The sequence below is a fragment of the Heptranchias perlo genome, chromosome 28 (genome assembly GCF_035084215.1).
Source record: "Heptranchias perlo isolate sHepPer1 chromosome 28, sHepPer1.hap1, whole genome shotgun sequence".
NCBI lineage: Eukaryota > Metazoa > Chordata > Chondrichthyes > Hexanchiformes > Hexanchidae > Heptranchias > Heptranchias perlo.
This window is the reverse complement of record NC_090352.1, coordinates 3,123,177-3,150,632: the sequence shown is the minus strand read 5'-3', so window position 1 is coordinate 3,150,632 and position 27,456 is coordinate 3,123,177. Positions and strand designations below refer to the sequence as shown.

The 27,456-nt window shown below is 48.5% G+C and overlaps 1 protein-coding gene across 5 annotated transcripts in view; it reads right to left on the bottom strand.

The window, feature by feature from the left end:
- Positions 1-27,456, bottom strand: part of camkk1a (calcium/calmodulin-dependent protein kinase kinase 1, alpha a) — a 242,381-nt gene that overhangs the window by 176,402 nt on the left and 38,523 nt on the right. For 2 of the 5 annotated variants that reach the window (XM_068007927.1, XM_068007928.1), the window contains exon 1: positions 10,597-10,692. The exons of the other annotated variants lie outside the window; for them this stretch is intronic. The gene's annotated coding sequence lies outside the window, so the exon portion shown is untranslated. Of the gene's footprint in view, positions 1-10,596; positions 10,693-27,456 lie in introns of those variants that run through there. 5 annotated transcript variants of the gene reach the window in all.

Sequence of the window (27,456 nt, the reverse complement as noted above, 5' to 3'; positions counted from 1 at the left end):
AGGTCGGCGGATCTATCCGGGGATTCCACCGAAGTTACGATCGGGAGAAGCCCCAAGGAAATCCCTCCGCTTACTTGGCTTGGGGGGGTCCGATGTCAGATGTTATGTTGGGGCAATCTCAACCTAATTCTAAGTGGGAGGAGAGTGAGTGCAAAGGACCCATAGAATTACATAGAATTTTTTTTATTTTTTTTATTCGTTCACGGGATGTGGGCGTCGCTGGCAAGGCCGGCATTTATTGCCCATCCCTAATTGCTCTCGAGAAGGTGGTGATGAGCCGCCTTCTTGAACCGCTGCAGTCCGTGTGGTGACGGTTCTCCCACAGTGCTGTTAGGAAGGGAGTTCCAGGATTTTGACCCAGCGACAATGAAGGAACGGCGATATATTTCCAAGTCGGGATGGTGTGTGACTTGGAGGGGAACGTGCAGGTGGTGTTGTTCCCATGCGCCTGCTGCCCTTGTCCTTCTAGGTGGTAGAGGTCGCGGGTTTGGGAGGTGCTGTCGAAGAAGCCTTGGCGAGTTGCTGCAGTGCATCCTGTGGATGGTACACACTGCAGCCACAGTGCGCCGGTGGTGAAGGGAGTGAATGTTTAGGGTGGTGGATGGGGTGCCAATCAAGCGGGCTGCTTTATCTTGGATGGTGTCGAGCTTCTTGAGTGTTGTTGGAGCTGCACTCATCCAGGCAAGTGGAGAGTATTCCATCACACTCCTGACTTGTGCCTTGTAGATGGTGGAAAGGCTTTGGGAAGTCAGGAGGTGAGTCACTCGCCGCAGAATACCCAGCCTCTGACCTGCTCTTGTAGCCACAGTATTTATATGGCTGGTCCAGTTAAGTTTCTGGTCAATGGTGACCCCCAGGATGTTGATGGTGGGGGATTCGGCGATGGTAATGCCGTTGAATGTCAAGGGGAGGTGGTTAGACTCTCTCTTGTTGGAGATGGTCATTGCCTGGCACTTATCTGGCGCGAATGTTACTTGCCACTTATGAGCCCAAGCCTGGATGTTGTCCAGGTCTTGCTGCATGCAGGCTCGGACTGCTTCATTATCTGAGGGGTTGCGAATGGAACTGAACACTGTGCAGTCATCAGCGAACATCCCCATTTCTGACCTTATGATGGAGGGAAGGTCATTGATGAAGCAGCTGAAGATGGTTGGGCCTAGGACACTGCCCTGAGGAACTCCTGCAGCAATGTCCTGGGGCTGAGATGATTGGCCTCCAACAACCACTACCATCTTCCTTTCTGCTAGGTATGACTCCAGCCACTGGAGAGTTTTCCCCCTGATTCCCATTGACTTCAATTTTGCTGGGGCTCCTTGGTGCCACACTCGGTCAAATGCTGCCTTGATGTCAAGGGCAGTCACTCTCACCTCACCTCTGGAATTCAGCTCTTTTGTCCATGTTTGGACCAAGGCTGTCATGAGGTCTGGAGCCGAGTGGTCCTGGCGGAACCCAAACTGAGCATCGGTGAGCAGGTTATTGGTGAGTAAGTGCCGCTTGATAGCACTGTCGACGACACCTTCCATCACTTTGCTGATGATTGAGAGTAGACTGATGGGGCGGTAATTGGCCGGATTGGATTTGTCCTGCTTTTTGTGGACAGGACATACCTGGGCAATTTTCCACATTGTTGGGTGGATGCCAGTGTTGTAGCTGTACTGGAACAGCTTGGCTAGAGGCGCAGCTAGTTCTGGAGCACAAGTCTTCAGCACTACAGCTGGGATGTTGTCAGGGCCCATAGCCTTTGCTGTATCCAGTGCACTCAGCCGTTTCTTGATATCACGTGGAGTGAATCGAATTGGCCGAAGACTGGCTTCCGTGATGGTGGGGATATCGGGAGGAGGCTGAGATGGATTATCCACTCGGCACTTCTGGCTGAAGATGGTTGCAAACGCTTCAGCCTTGTCTTTTGCACTCACGTGCTGGACTCCGCCATCATTGAGAATGGGAATGTTTGCAGAGCCTCCTCCTCCCGTTAGTTGTTTAATTGTCCACCACCATTCACGACTGGATGTGGCAGGACTGCAGAGCTTTGATCTGATCCGTTGGTTGTGGAATCGCTTAGCTCTGTCTATAGCATGTTGCTTCCGCTGTTTAGCATGCATGTAGTCCTGAGTTGTAGCTTCACCAGGTTGGCACCTCATTTTTAGGTACGCCTGGTGATACTCCTGGCATGCTCTTCTACACTCCTCATTGAACCAGGGTTGATCCCCTGGCTTGTTGGTAATGGTAGAGTGAGGAATATGCCAGGCCATGAGGTTACAGATTGTGCTGGAATACAATTCTGCTGCTGCTGATGGCCCACAGCACCTCATGGATGCCCAGTTTTGAGCTGCTAGATCTGTTCTGAATCTATCCCATTTAGCACGGTGGTAGTGCCACACAACACGTTGGATGGTGTCCTCAGTGCGAAGACGGGATTTCATCTCCACGAGGATTGTGCGGTGGTCACTCCTACCAATACTGTCATGGACAGATGCATTTGCAACAGGTAGATTGGTGAGGACGAGGTCAAGTAAGTTTTTCCCTCGTGTTGGTTCGCTCACCACCTGCCGCAGGCCCAGTCTAGCAGGACTCGGCCAGCTCGGCCAGTAGTGGTGCTACCGAGCCACTCTTGGTGATGGACATTGAAGTCCCCCACCCAGAGTACATTTTGTGCCCTTGCTACCCTCAGTGCTTCCTCCAAGTGGTGTTCAACATGGAGGAGGACTGATTCATCAGCTGAGGGAGGATGGTAGGTGGTAATCAGCAGGAGGTTTCCTTGCCCATGTTTGACCTGATGCCATGAGATTTCATGGAGTCCAGAGTCAATGTTGAGGACTCCCAGGGCCATTCCCTCCTGACTGTATATCACTGTACCGCCACCTCTGGTGGGTCTGACCTGCCGGTGGGACAGGACATACCCAGGGATGGTGATGGAAGAGTCTGGGACATTGGCTGAAAGGTATGATTCTGTAAGTATGGCTGTGTCAGGCTGTTGCTTGACTGGTCTGTGGGACAGCTCTCCCAATTTTGGCACAAGTCCCCAGATGTTAGTAAGGAGGACCTTGCAGGGTCGACTGGGCTTGGTGTTTTGCCGTTGTCGTGTCCGGTGCCTAGTAGTCCGATGCCGGGTGGTCCGTCCGGTTTTATTCTTATTATGACTTTTCGTCGCGAGATTTTACAACTGAGTGGCTTGCTGGGCCATTTCAGAGGCCAATTAAGAATCAACCACATTGCTGTGGGTCTGGAGTCACATATAGGCCAGACCGGGTAAGGGCGGCAGGTTTCCTTCCCAAAAGGACATTAGTGAACCAGATGGGTTTTTATGACAATCCGGTAGTTTCATGGCCATCATTACTGATACTGGTATTTTAATTCCAGATTTTTTTATTTAATTCATTGAATTTAAATTCACCAGCTGCCGTGGCGGGATTTGAACTCATGACTCTGGATTTTTGTCCAGGCCTCTGGATTACTAGCCCAGTAACATAACCACTATGCTACCGTACCCGGCCATTAGGTTCAACAGGTCTGTGCCGGTGTTTATGCTCCACACGAACCTCCTCCCACCTCTCTTCATCTCACCCTATCAACATATCCTCTTATGCCTTTCTCCCTCATGCACTTATCTAACTTGCCTTTAAATGCATCTATGCTATTCACCTCAACTACTCCACGTTGTAGCAAGTTCCACATTCTAATCACTCTCTGGGTAAAGAAATTTCTCCTGATTTCCCTATTGGATTTATTAGTGACCATATTATATTTATGGCCCCTAGTTTTGGACTCCCCCAAAAATGGAAACATCTTCTCCACGTCTACCCTATGAAACCCTTTCATAATTTTAAAGACCTCCATCAGGTCAAACCTCATCCTCCTCTTTTCAAGAGAAAAGCCCCAGCCTGTTCAGTCTTTCCTGATAGGTATAACCTCTCAGTTCTGGTATCATCCTTGTAAATCTAACACTGCCTGCAATTTGGCATTAGTTGGCTCTAACTTGGCAATTTAGCCTGTAGGTTAGTATTGGAAACACTGGGATTAAAGGGCGTGCTATTCCATGGGTGGGGTTCAGGTGGGTTATATCTGGATTTAACCTGCTTTATACTTCACTGGGGAATGCCCGATATTTACAGTCATAACCAAATGTGAAAGGAGTGTTTTATTCAGGAAGTTAAGCAAACCTTTATAAATCACTGGTTAGGCATCAGCTGGAGTATTGTGTCCAATTCTGGGCACTACACTTTAGGAAGGATGTGAAGGCCTTGGAGAGGGTGCAGAGGAGATTTACCAGAATGATACCAGGGATGAGGGAATTCAGTTATGTGGAGAGACTGGAGGAGCTGGGGTTGTTCTCCTTAGAACAGAGAAGGTTAGGGGTAGATTTAATAGAGGTGTTCAAAATTACGAAGAGTAAATAAGGTGAAACTATTTCTACTGGAGGGTCGGTAACCAGAGGGGCACAAATTTAAGGTAATTGGCAAAAGAACCAGAGATGAGACAAGGAGACATTTTTTTACGCAGCGAGTTGTTATGATCTGGAATGCACTGCCTGAAAGGGTGGTGGAAGCAGATTTAATAGTAAGGAAATTAGATATATACTTGAAAAGGAAAAAATTTGCAGGGCTATGGGGAAAGAGCGGGGGAATGGGACTAATTGGATAGCTCTTTAAAAAGAGCTGGCACAGACACGATGGACTGAATGGCCTCCTTCCATGCTGTATAATTCTATGAATCTTACCACTGACCTTGACGTATAGAAAAAATCATCCCCCACTGGAATTTGAATGAGAAAAAGTAGGAAAAGAAAATCTATTATTGATGTAATATATATATATTTTAAAATATTTCCCTCGGATGAGCAGCTTACAGATGGATTTAAATCTGTAATAATTACAGCACTAGCTGTAACAAACAGAAAACAGAAAGTGGTCCTCTCTAATTTATCCACACCACTCTGCATAATTAATTATGAGTGCTCTGTAATTTATTCCATAGCGAAATGATTGCAATAAAAATTTAATTGACTTACAAAAAGTAATTTATGTCTCCATGCAACCTCACAGTCAAAATTCAACTCTCCAAGAGTGCAAATTATCCAAGCCCTCCTAACACTCAGCAATTGTAGTATTTACACTGTGAGAATAATGAGCACTTAGATTGAGTTGGTAAAAACAGTCAAAGTTCACACTGAATTCAGAATGAACATAATGTGTCAGCATGGCTCAGCTGGTAGCACGCTTGCCTCTGAGTTGGTGGGTTCAAGCCCCACTCCAGAGATTTGAGTATAAAATCCAGGCTGATTCTCCAGTGTAGTACTGAGGGAGTGCTGCACTGTTGGAGGTGCTGTTAAACTGAGGCTCTGTTTGCCCCTTCAGCTGGATATAAAAGATCCCATGGCACTATTTGAAGATGAGTAGGGCAGTTCTCCCTGGTGTCCTGCCCAATATCTATACCTCAACCAGCATCACCAAGACAGATGAGCTGGTTATTGTCACAGTGCTACATATGGGACCCTGCTCTGATTCCTACATCACAACAGTGACTGCGTTTCAAAAGTACTTCATTGGCTCTAAAGCGCTTTGGGACTTCCTGAGGTTGTGAACAGGCGCTATAGAAATGCGAGTTATTAACCAAAACCATTCATCAGTCCGATTTTGCACTCCTGGATAAAATGGGGGTCACGCTGTCCAGATACGTGGGTCCTCTCTGCCCCCTTAACTCAAGAGGGACTGCGGAGTGTTCCAATATCGGCTAATCTCGTCGAAAAAAGGCTTGCCCAGAGAGCGTGGCCTGCAGCACACATGGCTGAAAGAGTGCAAACATCTGGCCATAGGGGCAGCTCTTAAAATAGAGAGCTTGAGGTGGTGATTGAAACACAGGCTAAGAGCTGACAAAGGCACAGCAGAGCGAGGTGGGCGAAGCTGCTTCCTTCGACACTGGAGTTTTGGGGCTCCTGCTGCAGGACTCGCCCAGTAGAAGTGTAGCAGCACGCTGCATCTAGGGAGTGCAGTCACCCAGCCCTCTCAGGAAGAGGTTTGCTGGTATATGGAGAAAAACTCCTCCATTTCCTCACATTTCTCGTTGGGACCCATCAATCGTGGCACAGACATAAGTTGGGGACTCCCCACCCCCTCTGGGATGTACCATTGTGCACAACCATTGCCCTTTTTCACACACTACATCACCGTGCATCTGGGCCCAGGCTGTTCGGAGGTTTCTCAGCAGGGGTCGGCAGCCATGGATGCAAAGGCTTGGCCTGTTCGCCTAAAGGTCATACCCTCCTACCCCCCACCGCCCCCCCCCCCCAAACACCCTGGTGTTTCTCCTTCTTCAGATAATGCCGGCATCGGGGGACTGCTGCACCATGAAGGCATCATGGCTGTCTCCTGAATAACAGTGCCTGTTACACATAATGATGAACAGTAACTGAAGGCAAACCCTTTCTATTCACGGTGGCCAATGGGCTGATACAAAGAGCCCTGATACGCTTGAAGGGCTAAAGAAAGGAAAGAAAGACTTGCATTTATATAGCGCCTTTCACAACCTCAGGACGTCCCAAAGCACTTTATAGCCAATGAGGTACTTTTTGAACTATAGTTACTGTTGTAATGTAGGAAACGTGGCAGCCAATTTGCACACAGCAAGATCCCACAAACAGCAATGAGATAAATGGCCAGATCATCTATTTATAGGTGTTGGTTGAGAGATAAATAAACGGCCAGGACACCGGGAAGAACTCCCCGGCTCTTCTTTGAATAGTGACAAGGGATCTTTTACAAGTCTTTTACCTGAGATGGCAGATGGGGCCTCAGTTTAATGTTTCATCCAAAAGACGGCACCTCCGACAGTGCAGCACTCCCTCAGTACTACACTGAAGTGTCAGCCTGGATTTTGCGCTCAAACTTCTGGAGGGGGCCTTGAAGGGGGACCTTCTAACTCAGAATGCGAGAATTCTACCACTGAGCCATGACTGACACCGTAGATAAAGACACTACCCCTTGGAAACACAATGCTTGTCACTCTTCTTATCCATGTGTGCACCGCAGGCTGTCTGGTGTGACAGATGTTTTCTGAGGTGGCTTTGAAGGATCCAGTAGCATGGAAGCTTCTTGCTATGACTCAGTGGTAGCAATCTCGCCTCTGAGTCTGAAAGTTGTGGGTTCAAGTCCCATTCCAGAAACTTGAGCACATAAATCTAGGCTGATACTTCAGTGCAGTACTGAGGGAGTGCTGCACTGGTGGAGGTGCCGTCTTATGGGTGAGACGTTAAATCGAGGCTGTGTCTGTCCTCTTAGGTGGTGTAAAAGTTCCCATGGCGCTATCTGGTCATTATCACATTGCTGTTTGTGGGTGCTTGCTGTGCACAAATTGGCTGTCACATTTCCTACATTACAACAGTGATTACATTTCATAAGCGTTTCATTAGCTGTAAAGCACTTTGGGACGTCCTGAGGTCATGAAAGGTGCTGCATCAATGCATATCTTTCTTTCTACAGGGAGAGCTGTCGGTGGTCCAGATGTTGTGTGCAGATCATTGTGCAGCAGATGGTACATCTCCATGCCAACCAGTCTAGTGAAGTGGAGGCGAGAAAGACAGGACTTCCCCAGACACGTTCAGGTGCAGATCGTAGCCCAGTGAGGGGGATGGTGGGGGAAAGGAATTAAAGTGTCACAAGGGTCTAAAAGCCAACAGAAACCAAAACTAATTGGTATTGTCACAAGGAAAAAAATGCAGGCCTTCTCAGCAAAACCATGGAGCAAAATGCAGCAGAGGGAAAAGGTGAGTGAGAAAAAAAACAATTACACTCATCTAAAAACATCCCTTGTCTCTTTAAGAGGCCTGCTGCAGAGGCAAGCCTCCACTTTATGCCCAGTTTCTATGGGAGAGCCTCATGTTGTGGGTGGAATCTTGCTTGAACCCACAACCTTCTGAATCAGAGGCCAGAGTGCTACCACTGAGCCACAGCAAGAAGCTCCCGTGATCTTCCTTGAAGACAGCGATGTCCCATCGCTCCTTGATTTGAAGATTAGACAGAGACCGCGCATGCCGGTAACACGGCCTGACTATTTACACCAAACTGCCTCTCCTAAAATCAGGCATGCCAGGTGGATTTTACAAACCGCAGCCTCCAAGGCCCAGCGGGCTAGGCGAAGCCTCACCAAATTGGGGCCATCGTTAAACTGAATACTTCCAGCATTAAATTATCAAAACAATGAACGTAGATATTATTTCAGACATTTATTTATATTCACTGTGGAAAATACTATAATGCGAGGCCACCAATTAAACACAAAAGCTTTGTTTGACGTAGAGATTAATGAGATAGAAAGTGAGCAAATGTTTGGATATTCCTAATGCAAACGCATTGTACTGCGCACAAATGAATAGTCTCTCCAAAAAGCGCTGAGACTTGGTGGGTTAGCTCAGCCCAGGCTTTGCCCGAGAGACTCAGGGTTTTAAGCTAATAGCTCACAGCTCAGCAGCGACTCACAGTTTTTCCTGGCTTTCAAAGATCATCAGACACAAAACTCATGCTTTCCATTGGCAGACACAAGTCGGCACCGGCCATTCATCAAGAGTAAAACAAGTACCCTCTTCGATGTCAGTCAGTGATGACAGAACAGTTTCGAATTCACTACACAGTGAGGAGCTTAGAGCTAAAAAAACAGATTATCTGGTCATTATCACATTGCTGTTTGTGGGATCTTGCTGTGCAAAATTGGCTACCGCGTTTCCCACACTACAACAGTGACTGCACTTCTAAAGTACTTCATTGGCTGTAAAGCGCTTTGGGAGGTCCTGAGGTCATGAAAGGCGCTATATAAATGCAAGTCTTCCTTCCTTGTTAGATTTTCTCCAATCCTTCAGATTTGGGGGTACAGATGGGCTCATTGTAGTCCCATTCGCTTCCTCCCCTGATCTCAACAATCTTGGCATGTTTTTTTAATTCATTCTTGGGATGCGGGCATCGCTGACAAGGCCGGCATTTATTGCCCATCCCTAGTTGCCCTTGAGAAGGTGGTGGGTCTACTTCTTGAGCGCTGGAGGGTCTAGACTGAGTTGCAAAGTGTGAGCTAGCATTAATCCTTGATGACTGCAATGAGCAGAGAATGAAGGAGCCATATCAGATGCTAAAATCTAACACACCACACATGACAAAACCACACAGGCTAGACTGTGCTCAGAGCCTGAGGACAGCTGATTAACACAATCAACCACTGTCCGCTGGTGATTTCTGGTGTGATAAACTTGAAACCAATGTCATGGTTGATTGATAGCACTCATGTGGAGAGCTGCTCTCTCAGGCCTCTCCTCCATCCCACCCTCCATCCCTCTGCATTATCACTTTCACTCTCTTTTTCCTTTTGTACAATGAATGGGTTAAAAGGGGTTCCCTCTGTCACTTACTCACTCGCTGTGGGATGAATTTTATCTCGACCCAGAGCCTCATGCGCTGGGAATTTGAGCACACGTCTATGTCAGGGTGTGTCGGGAGCGTTCCTGGACTTCTTCCGCAAATTCCTCCATTACAGGGCCTCAGCGGAACTCACGGCAGTTAAGACCTAGGGAAGGCCCTAAACCTTCACTAGAGTAAGGAAATCTGACCTAGAGGGCATCCATTACCTTCTCCAGCATTAGATTGGCTCCAGCAGCCCAACTGCGTCTTGGGCGAGGGGATAGAGTGGGCTTTTGGGCAGAGTGGTAAGGCACTGTTCAACCTTACAAGGGCGCATTCAGTTGGGGCAGGACAGACACTGCTGATGCGCCCCTGCAAACGAAGAACGTGCATTTATACAGCGCCTTTCTTGGCCTCAGGACGTCCAAAAGAGCTTTACAGCCAATAAAGTACTTGTGAAGTATAGTTAATGTTGTAACATCGGAAATCTGGCAGACAACTTACGCACAGCAAGGTCCCACAAACAGCAATGAGGTGAATAACCAGATAATCTGTTTTTAGTAATGTTGGATAAATATTGGCCAGGGCACCGGGGAGAACGTCCCTGCTCTTCTTCGAAATAGTGCCATGGGATCGTTTACATCCACCTGAAAGGATAGACAGGACCTCGGTTTACCAACTCATCTGAAAGACGGCACCTCTGACGGTGCAGCACTCCCTCAGTACTGCACTGGAGTGTCAGCCTAGATTATGTGCTCAGTCTCTGGAGTGGGACTTGAACCTGCCTGTGGGTCCCAGTGCCCTCGGGCTCCTGAGCCAATTTCTTTCTCCCGTCCATTGGCCCTGATGGCACTCCCTCCAGATAAGGGAGACTGTGCTGTATTATTTAAATGAGGCCCGGGAGCTAAAATGGCCCAAGCCTCACGCTGAGCTCCCCACCGGGGTTTCCCACCCACCCCGCCACCAACTGACCCCTATCACACTTCTGACACCAGAATTTAATGTGAAACAACCTTAAAAAGAAAGCGAGCACCTCCCAATCTGAAGTTAAACTCTGACTAACCCTGTGTTTACTTAACACCAATTAGATTTTGTGGCTTTCGAGGGATTGCATCCCACCTTAGCAGCAGAATAATACTGTGCATTACAAGGAACAAGGCTCTTCTTATAAAACAGCACATCTCCCGACTTACTGTGAGCATCACCATGGGAGACCTACCATTCTTAACGAATTCCCCAACATCATCGTTATCTTCTCAAGGTCAATCCTAGGCGCGGACTCGATGGGCCGAATGGCCTCCTTCCGTGCTGTAACCTTCCATGATTCTATGATTCTAATTTTTGCTACAAATACCTTCCACGTCAAAAAAATCATCAGAATTGTTGGTTAGTTTTAAGCTTCATACACACCCACCCACTATGTAACAGGACATTTCCCACTCAAAACAAATGCGTGCTTGATAATCCATCACACTAAATTAACTCCTCTCACTAACACCTAATCTCCCCACTACAAGCTGCTTCAGGAGATAATAAATAAATTCACATTTTAAAATGCCACCTCTCTAAACAAAACAAACAAAACGTCCCTCAGAGGAATGGAAAGGCCTTCCTGCACTGTATGTACTTTAATCAAACGCTCGCCCATCAATTTACCTCATCACATCTCCTACTACGTGAGGAAATGGCGACTTTTGTAATACACAGCTTGGCTCAGTGGTAGAACACATGCCCTCTGAGTCAGAAGGTTACAGGTTCAAGTCCCACTCTAGAGACTTGAGCACATAATCTAGGCTGACACTCCTAGTGCAGTACTGAGCTGCTGTCTTTCAGATGAAACAGTAAGCCATGGCCCTGCCTGCCACTCTCAGATAGACATAAGAGATTGCACAGCATTATTCAGGGAAGAGTATGGGAGTTCTCCCAGTATCCTGGCCAATATTTATCCCTCGACCAACAGCTTCAAAAAGACAGACTAACTGGTTATTTATCTCATTGCTGTTTGTGGGATCTTGCTGTGTTCAAATTGGCTTCATGTGTTTCCTACAATACAACAGTGACTACACTTCAAGCGTATTTCATTGGCTGTGAAGCACTTTGGGACATCCTGAGGATGGGAAAGGCGCTATATAAATGAAAAAATGACTTGCATTTATACAGTGCCTTTCATGACCCAAAGCACTTTTCAGCCAATGAGGTACTTTTGAAGTGTAGTCACTGTTGCGATGTAGGAAATATGGCAGCCAATTTGCGCACAGCAAGATCCCACAAACAGCAGTACGATAAATAACCAGATAATCTGTTTTAGTGATGTAGGTTGAGAGATAAATATTGGCCAGGACACCGGGGAGAACTCGCCTGCTCTTCTTTGAATAGTGCCATGGGATTTTTACATCCACCTGAGGGGCCTAGGTTTAACGTCTCATCCCAAAGACGGCACCTCCAACAGTACAGCCAACCATCTCCTGTTGAACTCATTCTTTCCCAAGACTTCAAAACTGTGGCATTCCTGAGGCCTGGCTGAAACAAAGTCACCAGTGTGAATGTGTCTGCTGTCCGTATCCTAACTCGTTCGCTCATCACCCCTGTGTTCACTGACTTATATTAGCTCCTGGTCCAGCAACGCCTCAATTTTTAAATTCTCATCCTCATGTTCAAATCCCTCCATGGCCTCGCCCCTCCCTCCAGCCCTACAATCCCGCGAGATCTCTGCGCTCCTCCAATTCTTGCCTCTTGTGCATCTCCTCCATTCGCACCTCCCTAAACCTCTCCATCTCTCTCTCCTCCTTTAAGACGCTCCTTAAAACCTAACACTTTGACCAATGTCCCAATGTCCTAATATCTCCTTCTTTGTCTCAGAGTCAATTCTTGTCCGATAACGCTCCTGTGAAGCGTCTTGGGACATTAAAAACACTACATAAATGCAGGTTGATGCTGTTGTTGGTAAGAGGTAAAAGAGGTAACTGTTTACCAGGGCTTGGCCTTCAATGTGCAACTACGTTAGTGGGGCTCAACAGAGACGGGAAAACCTACAGAACATTGCATCTGCCTGTATATTATTTTATTTTTTTGTTATTACAGTGTTTTGTTTCCTGATTTCCCAAAAGGGGAAATTGTCTCAAACTCTTGTTGCTTAACTAAAAACCAGGAACTTACTCAAGTGAGCACTTCCTGATTGTACAGCAACTGCCCAATTTCTCGGCCATTACGGCAGCCAATCAGCTGGCCCATCAGCAAGGCAGCCAATAAGAATAAGTGTCAGGTCAAAGGTTACGGGGTATTACAGTCTATATGTGCTAGCTGCACTCCCATGGAATTGCTCATGAACAAAAATTTGAAATTCTCTTCCTGCAATTGTCTCTTTGTTTATTTCCTACTCTAATTCGCTCTGTCTGCCACTCTCTACATCTCTTCCACTCTTTCTGTCCCTCCTTTTCACTCTGTTTGCCTTTCTCTTATTGCCATCTGAGTCTATATTTCTCTCTGACTCTTTTCCTCAATTTCTCCCTCTCTGTAAGTCTCTCCTTTCCTCTGCCTCCTCTCTTTTCTATATCGTTTGTCTGCCTCTCCTTTACTTTTTCTTCCTGGATCTCTCTCTTTCTCTTTTTGTATGCCTCACGCTTTTTCCTCTCAGCTCTGCAACCACACTCAGGGCTCCAGCCTTCTGAAAACTGCAGACAGAAGAGGGAGTCGGAGCGACCTCTACCACCTAGAAGGACAAGAGCAGCAGGCACATGGGAACAACAGCACCTGCACGTTCCCCTCCAAGTCAACACCAACCCGACTTGGAAATATATCGCCGTTCCTTCACTGTCGCTGGGTCAAAATCCTGGAACTCCCTTCCTAACAGCACTGTGGGAGAACCTTCACCACACGGACTGCAGCGGTTCAAGAAGGCGTCTCACCACCACCTTCTCAAGGGCAATTAGGGATGGGCAATAAATGCCGGCCTCGCCAGCGATGCCCACATCCCATGAATGAAAAAAAGAGCTGAGCCTGGGGCTACAGCTGGGATGTGAGGGGGCTCAGGCTAGGAGGTTGGGGAGAGGTTATGGGAAAAAGACAAGGAGGGAGGAGGGGTCAGGGAAGAGGAAATGGGGCAAAGGTTAGGAGGGAGGAGGAGTTGGGGCAGGGGTTACAGGGCAAAGGCCGGGGGGAGATGGGGTTAGGGCAAAAGGAGCATGGGCTTAAGCAGGAGGCAGGAAGGATTCGGGCAGAGGTTATGGGGCAAAGGCCAGAAGGGAGGAAGGATTGAGACAGGCAGCTGGAGTGGGAGATCAGATAAAGAATGAGTGGGATGGTTCAGATATTCTACCAGGCAATAATGAGAAAGGATATTGGCTCAGAAAATCAGAAAATTGGCTCATAAAGATGCAGAAACAGTCTGGGTGGAGTTAAGAAGCATCAAGGGGCAGAAAACACTGGTGGGAATTGTCTATTGTCCTCCAAACAGTAGTGGTATTGTAGGGGATGGGATCAAACAGGAAATTAGAGATGCATGTAACAAGGGTACTACAGTAGTCATGGGTGACTTTAGTCTACATATAGACTGGCCAAACCAAATTAGCAATAATACTGTGGAGGATGAATTCCTGGAGTGTGTACGAGCTGGTTTTTTAGACCAGTATGTTGAGGAGCCAACTAGGGAACAGGCTATCGTAGATTGGGTATTGCGCAATGAGAAGGGGTTAATTAATAATCATATTGTGCAGGGTCCTTTAGGGAAGAGTGACCATAACATGATAGAATTCTTCATTAAGATGGAAAGTGAAGTAGTCCAATCCAAAACTAGGATCCTAAATCTAAACAATGGAAACTACAAAGGTATGAGGAGTGAGTTGGCTATGATAGATTGGGGAGCTTCATTAAAAGACATGACGGTGGATAGGCAATGGCTAACATTTAAGGAACAAGTGCATGAATTGCAACAGTTATACATTCCTTTCTGGCGCAAAAACACAAAAGGAAAAGTGGCCCAACCTTGGCTAACAAAAGAAATTAAGGATAGTATTAGATCCAAAGAGGAGTCACATAAAGTTGCCAGAAAAAGTAGCAAGCCTGGGGATTGGGAGCAGTTTAGAATTCAGCAAAAAAGGACCAAGAGATTGATTAAGAGGCGAAAAATAGAGTAAGAGAGTAAACTTTCAAGGAACAGAAAAGTGGACTGTAAAAGCTTCTACAAGTATGTAAAAAGAAAAAGATTAGTGAAGACAAATGTATGTCCCTTACAGTCAGAAACGGGAGAATTTATAACGGGGGACAAGGAAATGGCACAGAAATTAAACAAATACTTTGGTTTTGTCTTCAAGGAAGAGGACACAAATAACTTCCCAGAAATGCTAGGGAACCAAGGGACTAGTGAGAAGGAGGAATTAAAGGAAATTCGTATTAGTAAAATAATAGTGCTGGAGAAATTAATGGGACTGAAAGCCAATAAATCCCCAGGGCCTGATAACCTGCATCCCAGAGTACTAAAAGAGGTAGTTATGGAAATAGTGGATGCATTGGTTGTCATCTTCCTAAATTCTATAGATTATGGAACAGCTCCTGCAAATTGGAGGGTGGCAAATGTATCCCCACTATTTAAAAAAGGAAGGAGAGAAAACAGGGAACTACAGACAGGTTAGCCTAACATCATTAGTAGGGAAAATGCTACAGCCTATTATAAAGGATGTGATAACAGGACACTTAGAAAATATCAACAGGATTAGACAAAGTCAACATGGATTTATGAAAGGGAAATCGTGTTTGACAAACCTACTGGAGTTTTTTGAGGATGTAACTGGTAGAATAGATAAGGGAGAACCAGTGGATGTGCTCTATTTGGATTTTCAGAAGACCTTTGATAAAGTCCCACATAAGAGGTTAGTGTGCAAAATTAAAGCACGTGGGATTGGGGGGAATATACTGGCATGGATTGAGAATTGGCTAACAGACAGGAAACAGAGAGTAGGAATAAATGGGTCTTTTTCGGGCTGGCAGGCAGTGACTAGTGGGGTACCGCAGGGATCAGTGCTTGGGCCCCAGCTATTCACAATATATATCAATGATTTGGATGAAGGAACCAAATGTAATATTTCCAAGTTTGCTGACAACACAAAACTAGGTGGGATTCTGAGTTGTGAGGAGGATGCAAAGAGGCTTCAAGGCGATTTAAACAAGTTGAGTGAGTGGGCAAATACATGGCAGATGCAGCATAATGTGGATAAATGTGAAGTTATCCACTTCGGAAGGAAAAACAGAAAGGCAGAGCATTATTTAAATGATGATAGATTGGGAAATATTGATGTACAAAGGGACTTGGGTATCCTTGTACACCAGTCACTGAAAGCAAACATGAAGGTGGAGCAAGCAGTTAGGAAGGCAAATGGTATGTTGGCCTTCATTGCAAGAGGGTTTGAGTACAGGAGCAAGGATGTCTTACTGCAGTTATACAGGGCCTTGGTGAGACCACACCTTGATCAAAGAACCATAGAACCATAGAAAAGATACACCACAGAAGGGGGCCATTCGGCCCATCGTGTCCGCGCCGGCTCAAAGAACAACCAGGTGCCCATTCTAATCCTACCTTCCAGCGTCCAGTCCGTAGCCCTGCAGCTTACAGCACTTCAGGTGCAGGTCCAGGTACTTTTTAAAAGAGTTGAGGGTCCCTGCCTCTACCACCAATTCGGGCAGCGAATTCCGTACACCCACCACCCTCTTGGTAAAAAGGTTTTTCCACATGTCCCCTCTAATCCTTCCGCCAATCAGCTTAAATCTATGTCCTCTAGTTCTTGAACTCTCCGCTAGGGGAAACAGGTACTTCCTGTCAACTCTATCTGGGCCCCTCATAATTTTGTACACCTCAATCATTGTGTGCAGTTCTGGTCTCCTTACCTAAGAAAGGATATACTTGCCATAGAGGGAGTGCAGACTGATTCCTGGGATGGCAGGACTGTCGTATGAGGAGAGATTGGGTTGACTCGGCCTGTATTCACTTGAGTTTAGAAGAATGAGAGGGGATCTCATTGAAACGTATAAAATTCTGACAGGGCCAGACAGACTGGATGCAGGGAGGATGTTTCCCCTGGCTGGGGGGTCTAGAACGAGGGGTCACAGTCTCAGGATACGAGGTAGGGCATTTAGGACTGAGATGAGGAGAAATGTCTTCACTCAGAGGGTGGTGAACCTGTGGAATTCTCTACCACAGAAGGCTGTGGAGACCAAGGGCTCGAATTTAGCAGGCCTGCGGGTTCCCAGCGGGTGGTCCTCCGGGAGCGTCGAAAACGCGGACGGGTAATTGTGTGCGTCCCCCACGCGATCGCGGGATAATTGGACCCATTAAGGCCTGCTTCCGGGTTCTGCGCTCCCCAGCTGCGAGCCGGCCGGCTGCGCATGCGCAGTACCGTCGACGCGATGTAGGAGCTCCAGTTAAAGGGGCAGTCTCCCAAAGCCCCTCCTGCTGCAAGCAAGAGGTCTGGGAGAATGGCTCAACCAAGGGGAAAGGCTGCGCCCCGTTTTTCAGATCTGGCACTGCAGCTGATGCTGGAGGGCGTGAGGAGGAGGAGGGAAACACTCTTCCCTGAGGATGGGCGCAAGTTCCCTGCCGCCGCAACCAGGAAGGCATGGGCAGAGGTGGCGGCGGAGGTGAGCAGCAGGGGCAACACCCCAAGGACTTGGGAGCAGTGCCGCAAGCGCTTCAATGACCTAACTAGGTCTGGCAAGGTGAGTACACCAACGCACCCTCCCACATCCCGTCCCCACCATCACGCCAAGCAGATCACAACCCCCTCCTGCACAGCCACCACTGCGCTCCATCAGCAATCCTCACAGCCACTCATTCACCATCCTCGCCGTGCACGCAAGTACCCACCGTCCCTGACCCCACCCGAACACTACCACACACCCCAATCCCCATGCAATGGGATGGGCACGTGGCCCACACTTCCTCCCATCCGTTCCGCGCCACGCTCAACCCAACCACACCGATGCTCGATGCGTCTCACGATGCAAGACGCACCCACTCACACATCTGTGTTTTGCCTTCACAGGAGAAGAGGAGCAAGAACAACCGCGAAAGGGCACGCACCGGAGGTGGGCCGCCGCAAGTGGTGGAGCTCACCGACGCAGAGGTGGAGGCGCTCGACCTCGCCCGCACGCGACATTGCCTGTCGGTGGCCGATGGCGAGTGTGTCGCTGCCGAAACGGCCGGTAAGGGAAAGCTGACACTCAACACCCATGATCGCGAGTGACCGTATCATCACCTGCCATCAGGCGCACTGTCAAGTTGGTCCACATGCCTCAAAGTGCCCTCTGTTCTCTTGCAGGTGCGTCTTTGGATCAAGCGAGCATGGAGGGCGATTCCTCAGAGGACATGGCGGTCTCTGAGGGTGCATCGTCACATCAGAGCCAACCATCCACCAGCGCAGAGACACGCACCTCGGTGGGTCCCCCTCGCCAACTAGTTGGGGTAGCAGTTGGTGAGTCACTGCGCACGAGTGAGCATGAGCAGACCCTGGTGGCAGGGGCAGCCGCGGAGGGTCCGCGACGAAGGGAGCACTCATCTCCAGGCTCTGCGCAGCCGGACCCAGATGCTGAACCCAGGGGGCCACCAGAGAAAAGGAGAGTCGTCGAGGGCCACCAGCTAATTGCTGAGGTGCTGGCAGAGGTGCCGCGCGCATTGTCCACAATAGCGCAGACGATGGAGGAGTCCACCTACTGCATGTGGGCATTGGTGGCGCAGGCACAGGAGGGTACCGGCGACACAGTGTCGCGTGTAGGTGCGGGACTGTCTGCGGTGGAGGACAGGCTGGCCTCCCTCGAGCGTCACGCACAGCTCCACTTCGAGTCCTTGCAGGCCCTCACAACGTCTGTACGGATTCAGGGTGAGCAACATTCCGACGCCACCAACAGGCTGAGGGATACACTAGGGGTGGCCTTGCAAGGCCTCACACATGCCATCCAAACTGCCGTCCAGCAGGGTGGAAGGGGTGATGTGGGCCGAGGCCAAGAGAGGGATGATGGTGACCGGGGACATGGAAGCGGGGACGCCTCTCAAGGCGTCCCCACGTCCCACCCGTCGCCCACCTCTCAACCAGCACCCGCAATGGTGCCTCCTCTCCAGGTGGCCGAGTCTGCCCCTGCCCCGGTGCAGGAGGAGCAGTCTGTGGAGGTGCCCTCACGGGCACCGAAACCCAGGGGCCGTCCGCCAAAAGCATCTACCCGGTCAAGGCAAGAAGACGAGCAACCTGCCACTACCTCTGCTGGAGCCACAGGGGTAGCACCACGTAGGGGTTCCCGGAGAAGAATTCCAAAGGCCTTATAATCACAAAGGGAATACACCAGGGTGTTTATTATTTTGTACTTTGTTTCTTAAATGATGTCACATTCCACATATTAAATAGTCTATTCTCACCACTCCTGCCACCTCTCGTCCATTCTTCCGCGGCTTGTGCAGTAGTTGCGTTCCGTGGAGGCCATCATGACGGCGAACACCTGCTGCCACCCATTGGGCACACTGCTGTGGGTGCAGGATTACTGGCAGCACTCTTCAGTGGAGGGGGCTGGTATGGCCGCTCGCATGTGCAGGTGAGGAGATGCGAGCACCTCGCAGTGTCTGACTCTAGGAGAACCGTTGACGTATGAGTGCGTCCCTGGCCCGGCGACCATCCCGGTGAGTCGCGGCTCGGCGCATGGGTCGTCCAACATCCTCGGGCGCGTCCTCCTCCTCCGCCTCCTCCGCCTCCGCCTCCTCCTCCTCCTCCTCCTCGCCCTCGCCTTCCTCAATGTGGGTGGCGGGTGTGGATGGGGCCTCCTCCAGCGGCACCCCTCTCTGTTGGGCCATGTTGTGCAGGGCACAGCAGACAACTATGATTCGTCCCACTCTGAATGGTGTGTATTGGAGCGCTCCCCCAGAACGATCAAGGCACCTGAAGCGCATCTTGAGAAGCCCTATGGTCTGCTCAATTGTAGACCTGGTAGCAGTGTGGCTGTCATTGTACCGACGCTCCGGCTCGGTGATGGGGTTCCTCAGAGGTGTCATGAGCCACGTGTGGAGGGGATACCCCTTGTCGCCGAGGAGCCAGCCGTTGCCGGCGTTGGGTGCCTGCAGGATGGGCGGGACGGCGGACTCCCTGAGGACAAAGGCATCGTGGCAGCTGCCGGGGTATCTGGCGCACACGTGTAGGAATCTCTGGCGGAGGTCACAGATGAGCTGGGCGTTCATGGAGTGATACCCCTTCCTGTTGATGAACAGCCCTGGCTCATGCGGAGGTGCCCGTATTGCGATGTGGGTGCAGTCGATTACACCCTGCACCCGTGGGAAGCCGGCCATGGCATGGAATCCAACCGCCCTCTCCATCTGGCTGCGCTCGTCCATGGCGAAGTTGATGTAGTGGGAGGCCCTGCGGAACAACCCATCGGTGACCTGCCTTATGCACTTGTGTGCAGAGGACTGACAGACCCCGGTGATGTCCCCGGTGGCACCCTGGAAGGAACCGGATGCGAAGAAGTTGAGGGCAGTGGTGACTTTGACGGCGACAGGTAAGAAGATGCTGCTTGGTCCATCAGGGAGCAGCTCGTCGTTAAGGAGGCTGCAGATGTCGGCGACTACCTGGCGATTGACTCTGAGCCTCCGTATGCACTGCTCCTCGGAGAGGTCCATGAAGCTGAGCCTCGCTCTGTACACCCTGTGCGGAGGGTAGTGCCTCCTGCGACGCATCTCTCTCTGCGGTTGCCCTCCCTCCTGCTGTGGGTGGGTGTGCCGCAGCACCGTGTTGGGGGGCCCCACGTCTCCGAGGCGGACGGCGTGGACTGCGAGGCTGCTGGTGCTGGTCATCCTGTTCGTCCTCCGACGATGTCAACGCACCACCCATCTGGCAGGTGTTGGTGTGAGGGGTTGTGCAGGGTAGGTGGGTGGGTCCTCGGACTGGGGCTGCGGTTTCGTGTCGGTCTGTCCTCTGGCTTGGCGGGGGTTGGTGGAGGGCAGGGGTTGCCCTATGTGACGCGGTGGCCTCCTGCGTGGGTAAGGGCGCTCCCCCGTGGAGCGCACCTTGGCACCTGGCACAGGCTGCTGGCTGCAACACGCCTGGTTTGAAGGGTCCTGTTTCCCCCAGTGTGGGAAACTGACTGCTTTGACCGTAAAATCCCACACTTCCTCTTTTGACAGCTGCTTCAGCTCATTAACTGACCACAACGAGCAAGTTAAGTACTCTCAAGTGGAACCCCGCTGGCTTTAATTGCCTGCGGGATTCCCACCAGCGGGGCTTGCGCGCGCAGCCCCGCACGTCAGCGCGGTACCCGGAAGTGGCCGGGATTTCGTCCGAATCCGGTCACGTGATCGGAGATCGGGATTTTCGGGGCCCCCCCGCTGGAAACCCGCAGGTAACCCGACCCTAAAATCGAGCCCCAAGTCACTGAATATATTTAAGAAGGAGCTAGATAGATTTCTAGACACAAAAGGCATCAAGGGGTATGGGGAGAGAGCGGGAATATGGTATTGAGATAGAGGATCAGCCATGATCATATTGAGTGGCGGAGCAGGCTCGAAGGGCCAAATGGCCTGCTCCTGCTCCTATTTTCTATGTTTCTATGTCACGTGGCTGAGGGTCCCCTAAACACTGTGATAAAATATAAAATTTCGTACTGAGAAAAATGTGACTCTGTTCACAAACAGAACGCAGAACAGTGTTCTATTTTTGGTGTAACCCACACTTGGTCACATTATATACAGTTGAACTTTCATCTTGTGAACTACAGCACAGCAAAACACTGATTAAAGTAAAAAAGTCAAATCCACTTCCCAATGACCTGCTCAGAGCTCCATATAGAAATGCTGCACCCAATCTGATCCAGGACCAGCGAGTCTCCATGGTATTGCTGGCGGTGAGTTGGAGGATGCGACATTTAATAATGGCAAGAGCGTTATACCATGTAATACATAGCGTATTATATTATCGTCAACCCCTCACTGCATTGGTCATGGATAAAAAACTTCTCTTTCTCTGCCAGTCTTTCAGCTTCTGTCAAACTCTAATTATTTAGGTGTTTCTCTCTCTCTCTCCCTCTGTCTCTGTCTGTCTTCCTCTCTCTCTCTCACCTCCTTTGTCTCTCTTTCTCGTTTTCTGTGTCTCTGTCTATATCCCACGCTCTCTCTCTCTCACCTCCTCTGTCTTCATCTCTTTTTCTGTGTCTCTGTCTGCCTCTCTCTCTCACCTCCTCTGTCTCTGTGTCTCTTTCTCTGTGTCTCTGTCTGCCCCTCTCTCTCCCTGCCCTTCTCTGGCTGTGTATTAAGCTGGCTCTTTTATTCATTGTTTCTGTTTCACTCTTCCTCTAAGTCTTCCTTCTCCTCTGCCTCTCTATTGTCCTGCATGACTCTTACACATGTTCCTTTACTGACCTATTCAATGTCTATCTCTTCTAAAGGCCTAGCACGGGCAGGAGGCAGATGGGGGCAAGCAGAGGCTATCAAACCTGGATGTTTGAGAGAGAAGGTAGCGCTGAGGAGTGAGCCAGGAGAGACTGAGTGTGAGAAGGAGCAGGTGGAGAGCAGCATGGACTGGGAGGAAGTGTGGAATGGCTGGACCTGGGAGTAACCACACAGTATGGGAACACTTGGTGGGATTGTGGCCTGTACCTGGGACAACCTTTAGTGTAGCTGGGTTCTGGTAGCAGGTATGGGGATGTGGTGTGGGAGTAATTGTGGGATGGGGTGGGATGTGAGGACCACGACCACTGGACATGTTGGCCCGGATGTAGACATACTGGAAATAGGTGCAGCGGCAGGTGACTGTGGGAATGTTCAGGAAGCAGATGAGGACTGGAAGGGTTGAAGGGGATTAGAAACTACTGAGGTGGGAACTGGAGATTGGGAAGCATTGGAATGTTGAGTTGCAAGTCATTAAGGACATAGGCCCAGGTCCCGAGGACATGTCTAGGCCCAGGAAAGGCCAGACCCAAGAATGATCAGAAAGAGGTGCTACACCGGAGTACGGTGGAGGCAGTGAGGAGCAGAAGCATCAGGCAGAGGCCAAAAGGCCCCAGAAGGTGAGGAGCAGACCAGAGGCGCTAGAGGAGAGCGAGCAGGATTAAGTACAGCCATTACATCACTTGGGAGGTGCCAAGTGTGAGCACCTTAAGTGCTCAAAGCTACTCTTATCATTGAACTTTTCATTTATGAGAGTTTGGCAGGGAGTTGGCTTTAGCTAAAGACGATATCCTTTGATCACAATTTATGATGAGAAGGAGTTAATTAGAATCACTTATATAAGCACAGTGATTGGCATGAGATTTACTCACCTCTTGGCTTTAACTGATTCAAGCTTCCACTCCTGAATTAGTGTCTATCACTGCTGGTGTCCTTCCCACTTTGTTCCTACTCCCTACTGCTTTGTAACCTGCCCGCTGAATAAAATCTTCCTGAGTTAGAGTTGGGGGATCTGGCTCTTTGTAAAGGTGGGGGTTAGGTTTAGGCTGAGGGCTAGAGCTTGGGCTGACGGTTAGGCTTGGTCTTAGGATTACGACTAGGTTCAGTCTTATGGTTAGGATCAGGATTAGGGTTGAGTTGCATTTATTTCAGTGGGCGCCTTACTTAATTGAAGAGGAGTATTTGAAGGGACAGTCTCCGTACCAGGGAGGGGTGAGGGGAGGTTATCTATTATGGGGCTGACATGTTTCATGAAAGTAGTCTCGATGGTTTCCCACCAACCTTGTTGCCACGGCTCCTCGGTTGCATGGACAGGGTCAAAGATTGAGAGCAGAGCCAACCGTTGCAGGGCAGTTCAGGGGTACACAGGAGGCAGGGGAGGGGGGGAGTGCCCCGTCTTAAAACCTTCCACTTCACCCACTAAAAATTCAACAGGTTTCAGGAAACAAGCAGAGGCACAAAATAACCTTTGTCAGCAGTGCCTAGAGGTTTTTGATATAACTCAGCATATTTGTTCTGTCAGAACGAATTAGAAATTAGATTATGTGAAAAGGCCAATTCCCTTAAATGGATAAAATAACATTGCAGCCAGTGGTAACCAATCGGACTTTTTGTTTGGATTTTGAGAAATTTTGATTTTGGAGTTGGTTGATTCATTTAACTGGTGATTCTCTTAAACTCTGCAATATTATTAAAGATGGTTTGCTATATTTTGTACAGGGAATGCCATGTTACACTCAGGTCTATATTTTCACTAAAACTAGCAAAAGAAACACAGGGTGTCCCAAACTGCTTTGCAGTCAATGAAATACATTGCACACAGCAAGGTCCCACAAGCAGTGAATTAAATAAATGATCAATCAATCCGTTTTGATGTTGTTGGTTAAGAAATAAATATTGGACAGGACACCTCCCCAACTCTTTTGCAAATGGTGCCATGGGATCTTTTGTCAGTAGCGCACTGAAGTCTCTGGAGTGGAGCTTGAATCCACAACCTTCTGACTCAGAGAGCGAGAGTGCTACCCACTGAGCCAAGACTGACACCTAACCCAATCTTGGTTTGGTTTGGGTGTATTATGTGAACAAGTGGCTCTGCTGGTCATGTACATACAAGCAGGAAGATAGAAATCGGGGAACTGTGACATGCTATGGAGTGACTTTTTGAATTTTCTCTCCCCCCTCCATTGCCTTCTTTCCAGGTAACTTTTCATCTTCCAGTTTTGACTTCTTTCAATTTTATCTTACTTTTACACATTTGTTTCTTTTCCCAAGCTCTCCCACCTTTTAGCCTCTTGTCTCCCCTCTCCCACCTTCAATTTTCACCCATTTAGATCCCATGGTCCAGCCCAAGGCTCCATCCCCCTAGCCATTGTATGTTCCTCGTTACTTCAGCCATTCCTTCACCCTTTCTTCAAGCCTACTCCACCCAACTCCCGCCCCTTAGGCAATTCTGCTCATACTGAATCTTCTTTCTGGCCTTTTTGGCCTTCCCACCCTAGGCACCAGTTCATGTGCCTTTTCACCTGGGCTCCCGAGTCCAAGTTTTGGTCCCCCATCTCTTCCTTCACCTTTTGGCATGCCTCCCCAACCCAAGTCACCTCACCATGATCTAGGACAGCATGTCTATAAAGATTCCTCCCAGCATAGAGTGATCCTGGCTGTGTCTACGTATTACATATAATTTTCTGCCTTCTTAATTCTGAGTTCTGTATGTGCTTTGGAGCTTTACTTGTGGGTTTCAAATTCTTGGGTACATCTTGCAAGCTGCTTCTTGGTTCATATTGTAGGCTGTTTACCATATATTAGGTCATTCCAGCTGGTTTAGGGCATTGTTAGATACATTTAGAACAGAGTATACTTCGATATTAGCAATTATTTCTGTCGTTCATCATTAGTGGCATAATACGATAAATTGTACATTACATAATTCTCCTGCTATAATTACCGTGGCCTCTGGCTTACTTTGAGCAACGCCAAAGGAGATCCACTAGTTTATTTTAAATGGTGAATGCCTGCCTTAAATTAGCACAGATAGGCATTTGGGAGAAGCACATTGAGTGTCCATATGAGAACAGGGACAACTGTAATTTCTACCCTACTTTGACGTAATAGCCTGTTAGGGTGATATCTGTAGTGGGGAAACTATGGGTGCCTTTCTTAAATGAAGCAATTCAAGCTTGTTTAACGAGAGTAAAGGCCAATTACTCCAAGCCAACGTGAGCTGAAGAAGGCAGACCTTGCCAAACAAATGTATTGGAACGCTCTGGAGATGTAACAAAAGTCACTGTCCACAGGGAATGTGGTTGAAATTATCAGGAGGACGTACTGCAGGGTAATGAGACTTTCACTTCTCGCTGAGAAAGGGAAGGTAGGACAACTTCATTTTCCCTGTAGATATTGAGGAGATACTGAAGTTTCCTGGAGCAGGTAGTCACAGACCACCTTAGCTCCATTATAACGGAAACCGGTGCAATGCTGAAATCCAGGCAGTGGATGAATCACCTTGAAGAGTAATGGTAAACAGAAGAACAGGATAGTCGACTCTTTGCTAACTTTAAAAATGTCCCCAGCATTTGGAAGTCAATAAGCACAGCTCTTCTTCGAATAGTGCCATGAGACTTTCTCGATCCATCTGAGAGGGCGGGCGGGGACTCGGTTTAACATCTCATAGATCCATAGAATCATAGAAATTTGCGGCACAGAAGGAGGCCATTCGGCCCATCGTGTCTGTGCCAGCCAAAAAAGGGCCATCCAGCCTAATTCCACTTTCCAGTGTCTCATCTGAAAGGCCGCACTCCCTCAGTGCTGCACTGGGTTTGTCAGCCTAGATTATGTGCTCAAGTCTCTGGAGTGGGACTTGAACCCACAACCTTCTGACTCAGATCCCATGGCACTATTTGAAGAAGAGCAGGGGAGTTCTCCCCCTGTGTCCTGGAGCCAATATTTATCCCTCAACCAACATCACTAAAAACAGGTTATCTGACCATTACCTCATTGCTGTTTGTGGGACCTTGCTGTGCGCAAATTGGCTGCCACATTTCCCTACATTACAACAGTGACTACACTTCAAAAGTACATCATTGGCTGTAAAGCACTTTGGGACATCCTGAGGTAGTGAAAGGTGCTATATAAATGCAAGTTCTTTCTTTCCATTTGATCTCATAATGTGCCTATTTAGATCACTGCCCTACAGGAGCATCCTTAGTGTATCCACACCCCCTGGTCTGGGTCACCTTGTGAACCTGCAGAGATATATGCGGCTACTTTCACATTCCCACATGCCTCGGCCCTGACATCCCAATGGCAGTCCTGGGAAAGGACTTCAAATTATGGCAAGGCAAGGAGCCTCTAAGACCTCACTACTACAGGTTCCATTAAACCAAACGAGACCCTCAAAACCAAATCCCAGTTCAACCAAGGTAAGCTCTTTCTTTGCATAAAAATAAACAGCAAGACAATTGGGACAAGAATGTGATGGACACCTCTCAAAACGATTTCTATGTATATGCGGATAAAAGTTGGTCTAATAAAAAAGCCATACCTCTTGCTTATCCATTCTGATAGCACCACACTAATTATTTTAATATAATTATGTATTTCTATTCAATTTGTTTTCTGTCTTGGAAGCAACCATCAAGTGTTACACTCAACAACAACTTAAATGGGCAGTAAAGGACATCCCTAATATAGTTCGTGAAGCAGAGTGCAGCAGAGAATATTACATAGAATTACATCGAATCTACAGCACAGGAACAGGCCCACTGGTCCATGCCGGTGTTTATACTCCACACGAGTCTCCTCCCACTCTAATTACCTCTTCCCACCCTGCCCCCTCATCCCTCATATATGCATTGAGCCTCCCCTTAAATGTATCAATGCTATCTGCTTCACCCTCTCCATGTGGCAGTGAGTTCCACATTCTCACCACTCTCTGTGTAAAGAAATTCCTCCTACATTCTTTCTTTGATTTGTTAGTGGCTATCTTATATTGATGTTCTGCCATGAAAGCCAGCAGTGATTGAGACCATGTGCAGCTGGTCTGGCAGAAAGAAGTAGGAGGAGATACTGCTATATGATCAGTAAAGATGGACACGTTGGCAGTCAGCCTTCAGTCGAGCTGCAAAGGAAACATGGAGAGCATCACAGAGGCAAGGTCTATGCTTGCTTCAGGAAGGAATGCCATAATTGATCTATGTCTACACAGCCATCCAAGAAGCCATGACAGATTGAAATTTACGAACTGCCCAGGAATGAAGGAGAGTACACTGACTGAAAAAGGGTGAAGGGAAGGAGAACAGCTGGTTCATGGACCACTGCCAGGCCTGGAAGTGGGGTTAATGGCAAAGATTATCAGTACATATTGGGACAGAAGGAATATAGCACTGGCAATCTTCAACATAGACTCTGGCCTTGAAATTATACTGTGTGTAAATTGACGATTAAACTCATAATGAACTCTGTTAAATGGGTTAACATCTCCATTAAAATAATGGACAAAGGAATTTCAAATGAGCTAATCTCCATCGAGCATGATTCCAAGGCCTGAGAAGCAAACAGAAACAGGGGAGCAAAGTGTCAAGCTAGGCTGGGTAGAAGAACAGCAGCAGTTAAAACAGCACCAACACCGAAAACAGATTATCTGGTCATTTATCTCATTGCTGATTGTGGGATCTTGCT